The 13,723-nt window shown below is 46.7% G+C and overlaps 1 protein-coding gene across 1 annotated transcript in view; it reads left to right on the top strand.

Moving 5' to 3' along the window:
* The first annotated feature begins 93 nt into the window (after positions 1–93).
* Positions 94–13,723, top strand: part of LGI1 (leucine-rich, glioma inactivated 1) — a 25,675-nt gene continuing 12,045 nt past the window's right edge. Inside the window, exon 1 of the mRNA XM_014965984.1 lies at positions 94–215. The gene's annotated coding sequence lies outside the window, so the exon portion shown is untranslated. The remainder of the gene's footprint in view (positions 216–13,723) is intronic.

Here is a 13,723-nt window from a genome sequence, read left to right as displayed (position 1 = left end):
CTGCTGGGAGCCGGTGAGGCGGGGGCGGCGGCGGAGGAGCACCCCCGGGGCGGGAGGCGGGCGGGAGGCAGGGCCCCGGGAGGGCGCAGTGGGCGGGCGGGAGCCGCCGCCGTCCCCGGGGCCGGGCTGCGGGCCGTGGGTGTGAGCGCTGCCCGCCCTCGCCCGGCTCGGACCGCGCTCGCCAGCCCCGGTAACGCCCCGGCAGCCTCGGCAAGGTAATCCCCGACAGCGATTTCCACACGTTTTTAGCGGTTTCGCTTCTTTTCGACCGCGTGTGGCGGTCGGGAGGAGGAGAGGCGGCGTGTGACCCCGTTTCTCGGCGAGGACCGGCAGCAGAGCCGGGGAGCCCGCGGGTCGCACCGGAGGAAGGAGCTCTGTAAAGCAGCGCCGTTGGCTCCGGCGCCGGGGCCGGGCAGTCCCGCTCTGCAGCCTCAGCCCGGGCGGCTGCCGGGAGCTGGGGGCGCTTCCCGCCCGGCTCCGGGGGGCTCCGGTCACCGCAGGTACCTCCTTCTGGGCCGGGCCAGGGCTTCCAGCCGTGTCATTGATTCCTTAAACCACAGGTACACTTCATACAGGGAAACTCTCCACATTGAAAGGCTGCTACTGTCATCGTCATATGTAAGTTGCAAAATATAAGTTGTTGCTCGGGCAACTTGTGTAGTACTTCCTTACCGTGGCCACCAAATCTCAGTTTTAAAAACAAAAGTATTTTTCCTCCTGACCTGCTGTTTTTGTCAGTCATTATGTCATTATCACTCTGAAGGGACGTAAAGGTGATGCTCGAGTGTCCTGTGGAAAGGAACCAAGGCTTTTTGGAGCGTGTGTGGTTTTCTGCTGAAGTCCTACTGATTGCGGCCCCTTTCCTCTAAAGGGCAGAGACTCTGTTGCAAAAATGGAATTATCCTAATTAATAATTTAAATATCTCAAAATAAATAATGTATACCCACGAAGCTGTAATAGCAGGCATCTTTTTGTTGTTCCTCTTACGGAAATGGCAGGCTGCTTTAGTGTGAATGAATCCTGACATGGTTCTGGAAACTGGGCCAACACATCATTGATTATGCACTTTGAAGAAAAGTGGGAAAGGTAGAGGGAAGAGTTACAATTCTTGCATCTCTTGGCATTGTCCTGTGGCCACAAAAGCCTGCATATAGAAAAAAATAAAGTTTCTGGGCCAGAGGAAAATTCTGGAGTGAGTGCAACTACAGCAACTCTTGTAGATGCTGGAGCTATTTTATAAACAGCTTTTCTGAGAATAGCAGCTGGATAATTTCATTTTACTATGTTATGCTTTTCTGGTGTCTGACCATGTTGCTTTCCAATATCACCTGAGTGCTTTTGGTATGTAGGCGACGGTAAGCTCCGGCTGGGGGAGCGGGTCAGAAATGGCCTTCTAAATAAATTGGCAGTTGAAACTGGACCTGTCTTTAGCCCTTGGTACATGGATTATAGCTTGATCCTAGGGGAGCATCTCCACAGTTTAAATCTAGCATCAAGGTGCTTTGACACCAAAAAGGACACTTCTCTCATCCAAGTCCCACAGGATGGAAAGATAAGGGAAGGAGAAGAGGGGGGGGTAACTGCAGGGCGGGAAGTGCTGCGGTTTTAAGTTGGATTTCTGGTGGTTGTATAACCCAAACTTAGGAGCCCGGTTTTCCAGAGGTAACTCAATCTATGGGTTAGCTGCTGCTGAAGAGAGCATTCCTCCTCTGATACAGAAGGCAAGAGTGGATCATCATTTTAATAACAAATCTTTAAATACTGGAAGACATATATGCCCACATTCTTCCCTTTTTGAAGCTTTTCATCCTTTCCACATAGGTTACGCTCTTCTGTGTTTTACTGCTCTTCAGACTCAGATTTCTTTGTATCTTTTTAAAGAACACTAAGCACAGCCATTTAGTCCTTACCAGTATTTAGCGAAGAAGAAATACCTGAACCTTCCTGCAAGAGATCATTGCCTCCTAAGACCTCCTGGTAAGGTGGCTTAAACTCAACAGCCTCTGAGTTGTTTGGTTAGCTGATTAAAAAACAGGTCCAATTTTTAATGAAACAGATCAGGCACCTTTGCCAGCAGGGCAGAAGGTACCACCGAAGGGGGTCACCGAGAACCCCATCCATTAGAAGAGCTGTTCGCAGAGGACGTGTATGACCACATTTGAGTTTGATCATGATAAAGTAATGTGGAAACACCAACAATACTAGTAAAATTGAGATTTATCATCCCTGATCTTTCCTTGTTCTCCATTAAGTCAGTTATTTTGTTGAAAACTGAGGAAATTAGACTTTCTAACATTATTCGATATTGGCACCTTCTTATCTTCTACGTGTCTATGAAATAAGTTGCCAAATCATTTATTTTCTTGTCTTCATAGTACGAACAGTCTCACGACATCTGTCGTGTTCCTGATTTTCATCTCCCTCTCTCTGAAGTCCCCATGTAATTCATAGAGAAGCCAGTAGAACCAAAAATGGATGTCTACATGTGCCAGTAGCGATGCATTCAGCAAGGGCAGTTCTTCTTTTGGGTGCAGCTGTGTACAGCTCCAGGGATGGACCGTGGTGGGCTGTCTCACCACCAGCCCGGAGCAGGGGCTACACTTCAGCCATGCCTAGGAGTGGGGAGAACATCCCAGTGGGGCTGTGTGGCTGCTCAGCAGGTCCCACCATGGGGACCGGTTGCTCCAGATGAGTCACTAAAGATGACCCTCCTTCTGTGATCATCTAGAGGTGATGTAGAGAGAGCAGGCTGGTGAAATGCAGGTTTATTATGTCAAATTCAGTAAATAAATGGCATTTTCTATGGTTTTTGTCATGCAAAGGATCTCAAACATGGAGTTTAACCAGCCACTAGGTGTCAATGTTGTTGTGCTAAAAGGCAAATGCAGTTTTATTTGTTTGGCTGATAATTTATAAGTAAAAGCATTTCTGGATTTAAATTTTTTCCCAGTATAGAGTCAGTTGTAAGGACTGACACAGGCAAGCCCTTGCAGTACCCATTATTTTGAGAGCAGCTGTGCTGGTTTCTGCTTGTATGGAGTTGCAATTGCCGTTTCAGTGTGTAATCATTATCAGAAAAGTGCCTTTGAAAAAAGAGCATCTGATTGTTCATCAGTTTCTTTCCTTGTTCCAAAATCCCAGATTGTTGTCTAAGTAACCACAATCATTGTGTTTTTTAATAAGATAAAATAGAGATAATAATATGATATTTAATCCTATTATAAGGGTATAGAATTTCCTAAATTCCAATTATCAGTGGAAATTTTCCTCTTATCTATTCCTGTTTAACACCATTGGAGATCAATGCCCAAAGCACCGTGTAGGGACACAATTTCTAGAACACTGAGGCCTCCAATATGGTAAGCAACTTGGAAAACTGTTCTTTTTAAAAATCTGGCCCTGGTTCTGTAGAACTAACAGCAGAGCTGACAGATGATCACTTACACTCTTAACATGGTCATGAATCACCGATAAATGAAGACTTATAATTGTTTTAATTTCTCACACCTATTTTAGTTTTCTTGACTATGAGTACAGTTATGTAAGAATCTTATCATAATATCTTGAAAACCAGATTGTCTCTTTCATTCATTCAGTTGCACTCAGAGCAAAAAAATTTCTGTGAACTTCAAAAATATCATTAAAATAAACTAAGCAGCAAGCCCTGGTTAATATGTGTATTGTAAATAAAGCCAGGATGACCCTGCAAAGACCACCTGGTTCGGTTATGGAAATAATAAAGCAGACTTGCATCGAAAAATAATTAATGGAACCAATTCTGTGGTTGGTTTGGGGTTTTTTGGACAAAAAGTACAGAATTTTACCTAATAATTCCCCTAGAGGTGTATTATGTAGGCTCCTGCCTATTGTCCTTGAATTGTCACCGTCACCGCTGTTGTGTGGCAGGTAGGTTGGTAGGTTTGGTCTCCGGAGGTCCCAGTGTGGCAGCTCTGCCAGGAGCACAGCTCGCTGGGGGTTCCAGGCACGGGTAGGCAGGTGTAAACAGTGACTTCAGCCTACCAAGAATTTAATTAAAAAGTAATTATCAATATGCATAAAATACTACTGCTTAGTTTTATCAACCTCTACTGCAATAAAGGGGATAGAGAAGCTAACTCCTCCAGCCTGCTCCACTTTTCATTTGAGGAGATTTTAGAAGTACATAATGCTTAAATTCCCCAAAGTATGAAGATTTTCCCAAGAGAGCAAAGAATGCTTAATCCTGCTTTTATGTCTAGATCTGTTATGGTGAAAAGCGACTGATGGCATTCAAATGCATAAATCCAAGAATAAATGAAATGTGTTTTGACCCATTTGATATCAGAGTTATTATATGAGGGGAAAATGAAGGAAAATAATAAGCAACAGACAAGGAAAATATAGTAAAGTGGGAATAAACCAACCAACCAACCAGCAATGCACTTGTTTTCTTTAAATCATCTTGTTTCCCATTGGATTTGATTTGTAAAAATAAAAAGATTATGTGAGCAAAATTACAGTCCATTGCACTTTAAAATCATAGTGGGAAAGATACACATCCCCTTGTTTCCTGATACACATTGGTGAATAAGCTCTACCTTGTGTAAATATATTCATAATAATTCACTTAGGAGGAAGGCAAGGTACACATCATTTTAAGTACATTACTGTAAATGTCTAAAGCCGTCTATGTAAAAGGGGGAGTGACAAGAGGCTGCTCTGAGCAGGGAAGTAGGATGAATCAGTAAAAATTCCTATTTCACTTTTTTTTATGAACATGCTTATAGAGTACTACTGTGAGACCTCAGTTAATTAATAATACCATTAGCCATTCTGCTAGAACTCACCTTTCATTAGCAAAAGTATACTACTGATTGCCAGATTTTGGAAATAATAGGGGTTATATTTCAAATTAAATACAATTTTGTGTTATTTAATCTCCAATATCATTCAGACCTGAAGTACTGAAATACAATCTACCTTTCTATTGAAGTATTGCCAGGACACTATTCATTCCACAGCACCTCGGTGGGACGGGAGGGATAACTGTCCTAAATGGGAACAATTAGTCTAACTTCATTTCAAATGTGGAGTTATGTTACTTAGAGCTAGCGACACGGAGCCCTGCAGCATCCGCCGCTCCAGAAACAGAAAAGCCAGACTCAAAAAGCTGCTGAGGAAAGTATCTGCAGCGAGTGAAAAGGAATATTCCAGCTTGTGCCTTGGGGGAGATCCCGCTGGGTGCTGGAACCAGGTTGGATTGGCAAGAGATAGTTAAAAGGTTAATGGTTCTGTGTCCAGAGGGCTGCCTTTCTTGAACGGAAATAAAACAGAACCACGTGGAAGATACGGGTCAGGACCTGAAATGGGATCTGAGGGAAAGACATTTCCTTTGCATATCATGGGATATTCTCTCAAGGTTGCATTACACTGCCCTCAAATATACGGTTCTTGAAAGATGGATTGTATTATTTAAAATGGTATTAGGATCTGTTTTAATATATTCAAATAATCTTATTTTAGTCAGTCCGTCCCACTCTTTGCCTGTACAACTAACTTTTGTTTGAACCTTAGCCTTAGCAGAGTCAGAATTGGGCAGGTTTCTATAACCTGAATCTGCGAACACAAGGAAAATACTTCTGACTATTTCATTTATCTTCGATATGGTCATAGTCCAACCACAAGTTTTAAGCAGTAGAAAAATTGGTATTTGGAGGTGAAACACTAAATTCAGTTCCTAATATGGGACTCTAGAAGTATAATCTTTCTCATACTATTTTATTGTCCAGCTTCAACTTTCATTGTAAATTTTCTAAAATCACCTAATTTTTTAGGAAGTGAATGCAGCTGAGTGAGTTTAAGGTATTCTATGTACAGCAACGAGCCTGTTCTATTACATGTTTGGGAGCTGATGTATACTGTGGAATAAAACTTCCCTGGTTCTGGGCAGGAGGTGCTTTAATGACCGATATTTTGCCACCTTTTGCAACTTTCCCTTTAACTCACGCATCTTGTCTTCTCATTCAACATCAGGTTGTTACCGTTTGGGAAGATTTTACTGCCTTATGAAAGAAAAGTAAGTCTTGCTCAGACACTTGCCTATCTCTGTTAATCTGATCCTTATCATCCTGAAAGGATGCAACCAGTGATACTCTCCTGGTGTAGAAAAGGCATTTCTGAAGGCTGGGAAATATTTTAAGATGCTTTTAATTGCAGAGAATAGCGATAACTGTGTTCTAGAGACCGTCCTCAAAACTGCCACGTGTTCAAGATTGACAAAATCTTTCCGAAGATTCAAAAAATTTTTCAGACAAATTGTGAAGAGGCAGGTTTCAGAACCTTAGCAATCAAATGGCACTTACCTATAGCAGACGGCACTGATTTGTGCAGTATGAGAGCTGGGAAGTTGTGTATAAGCAGTTTTTCACTTGCACTATCCATTACAGTGTAGACAGGGAGGTAGCTTCCAAAATTACCATGAGCTTTGTCAGCGCTGTGGGAGGACACCCTGCCAGGAGTTCAGAACAACAGAACATAGTACCCCTTCTTTGTGCGGTTTCGTCGCTGTCTTGAAAGTAATCAGATAGATGATGAATTGCCATCCTTTCCACTCCACAGTTAGAACAACTAGCGAAGCATTTTGATATTTTCTTGGAGACATCAATGCCTGCAGAAAAATGTGCCCATACAACAGAATATTAAATCGCTCTCCCAGTTAAAAGGAGCTAATGTGCTATTGATAGGTGAAGGCCCTGTTGTGCTGTGATCTAGCACTTCGGAGTGGAAACCAAAGCCCTGAACCTGTGGTGACACCCGTGACTGGTACTGGTTTCCAACCAGCACGCCCCCAGAACAGCACAAATACCCCGAGGGTCCTTAGGAAGGGGCAGCTCAGCCCCGGCCACCGTGATAACTCCGTCACGTCCAGGCGGGTCCCCCCTGTCCCCAGCTCGGAGGGATTAACCATCCTCCTCACATCACCCGCTCTGAAGCTATAGCAACCCTCCTCTAATACGAGAAGCTATTTTTAGCATCAGGGCAGCCTTGAAAACAGCAGGTAAAGCATGAAAAGAATGAATAAGTGGTTCTGGTGCTCGCCTGTGAATAGAAGCTATTTATAGCTCGAGAGAGAGAGATCTTAATATATATAATGTGTATATGAAGGGAGATCTGCCTTCTCCCTGAGGGGAGGCAGAAGTGTCAGAAACATCGAGTAGACCATTATTACTACTTCTGGCCTGAGCAGTTATTGAAAAAGTCATTATTTCAGATTATTCTGTTTAGAAAAACAGATTTCACTGGAATCGGGTATCTTTGTTTCAGCCTTTATTTGCACAGAACATACGGCATTCATTTCCCAGGAGACTCGTTGCCCTCCAGGCTGCTCTCAGACAATACTTGCCCCAAGCTCTCTGGGGACGTTCCTCAGGATGTCCTTTCCAACGCCTGGGGTCCGAGAGCTCAGTCTCTGTGATACCTCTGCTGCTCTCCAAGTTCCCACTCCTGGTTTCTTGTCCTTCTCTTTTTCTCTTAGATACTCATCCATTCGCTTCAGAAAAAGAGCCACATGTGGCTTTGTTTAATCAGTAGCGTGTGTCGTTTATTTAGCTGGGGAGCTGTACTGCTTCATGATGGAGCTTATTGCTTCTTGCTGATGCTCTCTGCTGAGGCTGGGAATGAGCCCCTCCAGTTCTAATGGCTCTCAGCCCGAACCACAGGGGCAGCAACAGCGGAGACTGGCAGATGCCTACAAGTGAGTGGTTTCTACAAGGAAGTGGGCTGTATGGAATTGGGATTGTTGTCTTAGAAAAGTGATATATGGGAAGCCCTGTAAGGTCAAAATGTGCGTGTTGTCCTACTGAAGGTGGGGGAAATCCTGTCGCTTCTGGGCAGTCGTCACTAAAACATGTATCTCTCTGTTGCTACAAAAATTGAATTTAAAACTCCAGCCAGTTCTGAGCTAAGGCTGCTGTCTGGGCTTTGCTCTCCCACCACAGAGGGAGGGAGCCAGCAGCCAAAAGAGCAAACCCTTCCTTCAGGCTGTGCTGAGTAGCTGGTGTGTTGGTGTTGAGCAGACGGGGCCATGGACGTCTCCAGCCCCCCAGCTCTGCTGTGTGGGGGCTGTGGTTCCCAAGGAAGAGGGACTGGGGTGTTCAGCGCCGTGTCCCATCTGATGGAGGATCCCTGTGGGACTGGCGTGCCCACCATGGAGGGGAGTTGGGCAGGTCTGGTGTTTGCTGGAGGTAAAAGGGATTAACTCTGACCAAAATAAGGTATTTTTCCAAATTTCTTGGGTTGTTAAAAACAATAAAAACATCAGTAAAATACACTTGTGGAGCTGGCACCAGTGACCCCTGGAAATGTTTCAGCGCTGATCCAAATCCCGGCTTTGTAAAGTGTTTTGATTAGCGATGATGAAACAATAATCTGTGTTTGATGAGGCACATCCTTCTTGTTGTGCAATTCATTATGTCAGTGCCTCTCCAGCGAGGATTTCACTTGGACTGTTTCGGTGACTTCAGTGGCACTACCATTTCTTTCACTGTGAATTATTCAGGACGTAGAAACCTTCTGTTTTTTTTAACAAGTAAAGATTCTCTCCTCAAAAGTGTGTTATCTCTGCCATCTAACAAATAAATTTCCTAGGTATATTTAAATAAATAACTTTTAGTTACTTTTTTTTTCTGTCTGCAAAATGACAAGGAAAATTATATACAAGTTTATAAAGGCTGGAATAATTCTGCAGGGAGCCAATGCCATGAAAAGAGTACAGAAGGGCAATGTAAGATAGCACAGGTCAAGGAAAGGATTTTATAACATGCCGTCTGTTTTTAATTAGCGTCTTGGCAAACTGGAGGAGCTCAAACATTTTTCCATGAAGGAATGTATTATAGACTTTTTGAGCTGCCAATTAAATGGCATTTAGCCGCAGTGGCGGTGGCATGTTGTTCTGGGTCTGCAGGCAGCACTGGCTCATGCTGGAATATCTGGGACATTCTGTTTCAGAGACAGGGTTTGTGCTGGACTGGATTTTCCATCCCTCTGTATTTTCACTGCGGGCATGAAGGATAGCTCCCGTGAACAGCTATTAAATTAATGAATAGTGCAAGGGGCTGGCGGGGCGGAGATCATCATTACGGAGTGTCGGTTTGTGTACACTTCTTGGGCATCTGTCCTCAGTTTGATGGTAACTTTTAAACAATGCTAGCTAAACACTAGGGCATTTTATGAGGTCCATATTTTGTCCTGTTTGGTCGAGGGTGAGGTGGTTTGTCACCAGTTCCATCCTGTAGTTCATTTAGACGTTTGTGAGCGTTTGTGACGTGAGCCTGCCCCTCAGTCGCGTGGCTCAACACACATTTTCTCTAACGGCGAGACCAGGGCTCCCTGCCCCTTGGGCAGGCTCTGCCAGCGCTTGGGCTGTTTGGGGAGGATTTGGGCTCGTTTAGGGGTTGGTTTGGTTTTCATTTTTTTTTACCAGATCATTTATTTGAGACCAGTACATCTCTCCTGAGGTACTTTGTGTCACGGGTCGAACTCTGGCTCAGTCCCCAAGCCGCCTGCACGCTCTCGGGGACACACTGGGGGGGCAGGGGCCGTTGGGCCATTTGGGCCATCAGAGCTGGGGCCGGGCTCTCTGTGGAGGGGACCCCTCCTCACCCCACAGTGAACTGCCAACCCCCTGCTTCCTGCAAGGGAAAGGAGACCACCCGCCGAGTTTTTATTTCCTCTAAAGTTGGCAGCAATTAAGTTGCCACTTCCTCAGCTTTTTGACCCAGAGACTGTCCCAGTTGTTCCCCTGGCAGTGAGACTCCCGTGGTGCAATAAAGGATGCCTGTAACAGGGCAGGCAAAGTCAGAACGTCCCAAGTGAAAAGCCCAGGGCAGCCCCGTGCTCCTTCCCCAGCTTTATGGTGCCAGACCTGCCCAAGGCCTCTTCCTGGGGCTGGCTCTCGGTGTCAGAGCCACCAGGAAGCAGAGTCTTTTCAGAGCTGTTCAGAATTCACAAGACTGAGTGGTGTTTGTTGAAAGGGCAGCCTCAGCTGCTTTAAACTTGCCATTTGCTGCAGAATTCATTAAAACAGTGGCACGGGGAGAGTGAACGCTCACACTCATGGGATGTCTGTGGGAGGCTTTGATCTCAAAGCCCTCCAGCCCCGCGCAGCGCCGACATGGCAATGGTGATGGCTCGTTCCTCAGAGGACTGGTGGGCATGGGGCTGGGGTTTGGATCATTGCCCGGCTGTGGTGAAACACATGCAGCCTGACACCCCAAACAGTGAAGTTCACTCAGGTCTCGCTATCACCATTGGTACATTTTGGCTTGTGCCACGTGCGCAGGAGGCTCATCTGGGCCTGGGCAAGGCAAGGGGACTGTCTGACAGCAGAGAAATGGAGGGGACGTGTCGGGGTCTGCAAAGGGACAGGCAGTCGGCGCGGGGCCACGGGACGATTATTAAAATTTTGTCATGTGTTGGTAATGAAAACATACTGGGCTAATGTAAGTATGCAAATACAGTCAGTGGAGCAGAGTTAATCCCTGAAAAAAGTATTAATATTTTAAAAAATAATTTTTGGCTTCGTGTTCTGACCATTTGTGTTTGCTTTCCTCGGATAGTTTAGCAAACAGGTTTGCTCACAGAAGCACCCACATTTTAACCAGATGTTCGAGAATCCTTGCTAAAAAAATGCCTTTTTAGTGGGTGTTAATAGTAATGAATACCTGTGTTTGCTGCAGAAACCAAGGCCCAGGAGTTGTGCCGGGTCTGACGGAGGGCCGTGGGCCGCGCTCGGTGCTGCCGGGAGGGAGTGGTGCGGGCGGGCAGATTATCGTGATAGCGGCCCTGTCAGTCCCTGTCGGGACCGAACCCGAGCGGTGGCAGGGGCACATCCCTGCCAGTCCTGGAAGATGTCTGCCAGCCCTGCGCGGCGAGCTGGCCGTGGTGGTGCTCCAAAATGATGAGGAGAGCGAGCAACTCCCTCATCCCTCCTGCTGAACTCTCCTGAAAGAAAAATAAATGGATGTGGAACCCCATTGTGCCTAATCAGTGCCTGAGACGCCGGGGACGAGAAGCTGGTGAGGGCCCAGGGACGTGCTCCATCAGCCAGAAACCAGCCAGCCGTGGCATTGGCACGGGGCGAGCCAGGAGTCCCGATGGCCAGGGAGCGGCCACCAACAGCCACCAACCGGGTGGTTTTCAAACCGCCGCGTGGCCAGAAACGAGGCACTGAGCTCGGCAAAAATGGGCCCTGGAAAATGTGATTTATGCCTCTCTTTTGACAGGGCTGTTCTAAATATTCATAATATTTGCAGTTTTGGAAAAAAGCGGTTGTTTTGGCATGCAGTTTGGAATAGAAAAGGAACTTCCAGGCGGACAGAACTGGGGCCGGGTTACTGCCCGGCTGCAGAATGCGCTTTTGTTACTGAAAAACTGCCCCTCTGCAGAGTTTTCAGGAGGTTCACAATGTGGCTGGAGTATTAACTAAAAAAGAAGTGCCTCGGTAATTGTTGGTGGGTTTCAGTGAATGAGCCAAAGGGAATGAAACACAGGGTTACACCGTCAATGGCAAAGTATCGCCATGGCAATGGGTGGCTTTGCCAGGAATAAACAAACAAACAACAAGAGGCCTCTTCTCTTTCAGGAAAAAGTTAGAAAATTGTCTGTTCTCACCTTGCCAAAGTCTGTGCTTTTGGAGATGTCAGAGGGGAGAAGATGGTGCACCCACTTACGCCTGTCCCACAGCTCCAGCTCCCTCCTCAGCTGTACAGTTAGATCATTTCCAGAGATGAAGTAACCTGTGTCCCCAGGGGAAGGCATGGACATTTCTTTTATAATGATTTCAGTGCCTCGGTTAATGCAATCCCGTACCGTTTCCTCACAGATGGCGGAGGGGCTCAGAAATCCCGCTACTCTGTGTCACCCCGAGCTGAAGCCAGCCCTGCTGAGGAGAGGCTGCTGACAGGGGAGATTTCCCAATAAGCAAAAACATGGGTCCACACTTAAATTAATAAAGAGCTTATATAAAAACCCCTCCACACTGCAGAGAGCGAGGGAGCTGAGGAAGCAGGAGCTGCCTGTCTCCCATGGCATCAGTGCCAGGCCGGGAGCAGACCAGGGCCCAGACACCAGGGTGCCCTCCCAGCAGGGCCTTCCGTGGTGTCCCTCCACCTCTGAGGGCTCTCTGGATGTTCCTGGCCGCCCCTAATCCCTCGGAGGATGCTATCCCACCACCGGGTGTGAGCTCTGTGGTCCCACCACGGGGTGTGAGCTCCGTGGTCCCCTCCTGGCCCAGGGAGATGCCTCAGCCACCACCTGGGCAAGGTCTCAGCGGCGCTGCCCGGTGTCCCCATGCCCAGTTTCTCGCAGTTTTGCAGACCCCTGTCACCCTTTGCCATCTTCCAGACGTAGCTTCTGCCTCTGGGCACCCCCTCGGCGTTCCTGCACCGCTCCCAGGGGAGACAGCCATGGATTGAGATCTCCTGGCCTGTGAAGCAGGAGCCGGGGGGCCATGAGGAATCCAAGGAGGGGCAACCAGCAGAGAAGAGGGATCTTTTGGCTCACGGGTATCTCCTGGTGAGAAGAGGGCACCAGCTTGAAGGAGCCAGTAACGAGCACAAACTGTGTTAAGCTTCTGCTCCAGCAGGTCGAGCCCCCTTTGTGATCTGTGGGAGGCAGGCACGCTGCCGGGCCCACGGGCGACTGCCCTGACCTGCCAAAGTCTGCAAAACTCTTCTAACAGCAACCCTGTATCGGAAAAAATAAAACCCTCCCACATGGCTCTGCAGCTATTTGGCATTCATCAGTTTTGTCTTACCGTTCTTTATATAATAACACTTAGGTGCTGCTGAAGTTGCCTATAAAATATTTAAAGCAGCTTACAGTAAGGTCCCCAGGCTGGGGGCTGCATCCTGGGGTATTCTCCTGCAGTTGCAGCCTCCAGACCCTTATTCCATCACCATCTGGCCCTCCCTGGCCCTTCCCAAAGAAGGTCCATTCTTAGCTACAGGTTTAACATAGCTGGTGTTTAAATAGCAGTTTTCTTTTTTTTTTCCATCTAAAATGCTTAAACCAGTCTCCAAGCAAATAATTTTTTTAACTTGAACTTTTAATTAATGCTGCCCATTTGGAACAGCGCTAGATCCCGTTTATTTAACCAGCTCAGAAAGCATGCAACACATCAGAATGGTTTAAAAAAAAAAAAAGGGCCGTTGGGGTCTATTTTGCATGAGAAAATATTTTGTTTAGGAATGACAGTTGTAGGCATTCTCTCATCCATTTTAATATTTTCCATGTGTGGCAGCTCGTTTCTCGGTGGTGCAAATGCGTGTGGCGAGGGCGCAGGATGGCAGGGACCCGGCAGCGCTGGCAGCGATGCCTGCCGTGGCACCAGCGGGTTCCGTCCCCGGGGACAGCTGGCAGGACGGGGGGCAGGACTGCCCCCGGGCCACAGGACCCGCCGAGCCGACGCATCGCTCCCCCCGCTCCCACGCACCCACCCACCCGCACACACCGCGCGGCACTATTTTTGGAGTCGGGGAAAGGGCCTCCCTGTGCAAACAGAAAGCAGCGTATTCCTCAGTTACATCACTTTGCAATCGAATGCCGCGTTGTGCTCAGTGGTTTTGTGGTGATGCAAGTCTTTTTCTTTTTTTTTTTTTTTTTTTTTTTTTTTTTTTTTTTTTTTTTAAAAAAAAAAAAAAAAAAAAAAAAAAAAAAAAAAGTTCTAGGAAAAATATTAAACCC

The sequence above is a fragment of the Calidris pugnax genome, unplaced genomic scaffold, assembly GCF_001431845.1.
Source record: "Calidris pugnax isolate Ruff unplaced genomic scaffold, ASM143184v1 scaffold64, whole genome shotgun sequence".
In the NCBI taxonomy this organism is placed as follows: domain Eukaryota; kingdom Metazoa; phylum Chordata; class Aves; order Charadriiformes; family Scolopacidae; genus Calidris; species Calidris pugnax.
The sequence above is the reverse complement of the archived record's forward strand: the minus strand, read 5'-3'. Positions and strand labels throughout refer to the sequence as shown.